Below are 1512 nucleotides of genomic sequence, written 5' to 3'. Positions count from 1 at the left end.
GTGTTAAAAATGGAACCTTGGAAGGATATCTTCACGAAATGCATTTTCTGCATCTTGTCGTGAAATATCCGGATATGTGCCCGATGAATATCCGGATATGTGATATCCGGATATGGGTTTTGTGTATCCGGATAATAGATATCCGGATATGGGATTCTGGATATCCGGATATTGTATATCCGGATATGTCCAGTGAGATATCCAGATATTGCATATCCGGATATGGTCCCGAGGAATATCCGGATATTCTGGGATTTCGTAGAACAGTAGCTGTGCTGTGTGTACAGTAGGCTAATGGGGGTTTGTGGACCCTAGATGGATGAAGTTGAACTTCTGTAATTAATTAACTAAGTCAGAATCGTGGTGATTAAGGACTTATGGCTTGGTATGGAGCCTTAAGACGTAAAACGTAAGGAGAGGCGTTGTCTTTAAGTTATATGCTTGTGTTGCATTATTATTGATATAGTATTGGTCCATAACAGATTGTGAATCTGTTGTGTTTGGACTTTGAGTTGTGGACTCTTGGCTTTTGGAGTTAGCTTGCAAGGTAAGCTTTCATGTCCTCGGTTTAGCCATGTTGTGGTTCCACCATGTCCCATGGGGGTATGGTTTATGCATGCTGTGTACATGCTTTTGGATATTTGATATGTTGATTGAACTTTACATGTAATGGCTTTTAATATGCATGTGTTGTTTCATCTTGACGGGAAGCCTGAGTATGTAGCGCCATACAAGACGGTGTACCGGGGTGAATGCAAGTGGTACTTGCACGGTGTGTAGGTGATAGACGTATACCTGCATTGTCTCTGGCCAGTAGATTAGTATTGACACACATGGCATGATTATCTGCTGCATTGCATTGTTTTAGAAATGATAAACTGTTTTTGAACTTATATTGCACATGTAAGTGAGCTTGGGGTGGAAGATCCTTGAGGACTCACTGACTTACTGAGATTTCTAGATTAAAGATCTTACCCCACGTTTGGGGAATGCTTATTTCAAGATCAGGTAGTATGGGTACTGATGCCTCAGGCGGCAGGAGGCCGGAGCTTAGCTGATTATGTTTTACTGCTTATGTTAGCATGACTGGATTTTGATGCTGTTTATGTTTTCCGCTATTTATGATATGTTGTTGTTGAGACTGATGTTGGGCATGTTGCCTTATTTGAGTGAGCATGGGGATTGTCCATGACACTTTCTGTTAGTACTTGTAGTTTGGAGTTGTATAAACTGTTAGATGGTCCGGTCTACGTTGTTGTAGTTCCGTGACTAGAGCCACACTTATATTATCTATGTTATGAGGTATTTCAGTTAGCTGTTTTATTGCACTTGCATACAGGCGATGTTTTATTAATCGATTATTAAGCAAGTTGGTAATGTTAATGGCATCATAATTGAAAAGAAAAAGTAATTCCGCATTTTAATTAAGCGCAGCTTAATACGATATTATGATAACATTACCGGATATATACAGGGTGTTACATTTATGGTATCAGAGCAATGGTTTGAGGG

The sequence above is a fragment of the Gastrolobium bilobum genome, unplaced genomic scaffold (genome assembly GCF_033153095.1).
Source record: "Gastrolobium bilobum isolate Gb01-03AN ecotype WA unplaced genomic scaffold, APGP_CSIRO_Gbil_v1 utg25614, whole genome shotgun sequence".
NCBI classification, from domain to species: domain Eukaryota; kingdom Viridiplantae; phylum Streptophyta; class Magnoliopsida; order Fabales; family Fabaceae; genus Gastrolobium; species Gastrolobium bilobum.
This window is presented reverse-complemented; position numbering follows the sequence as displayed.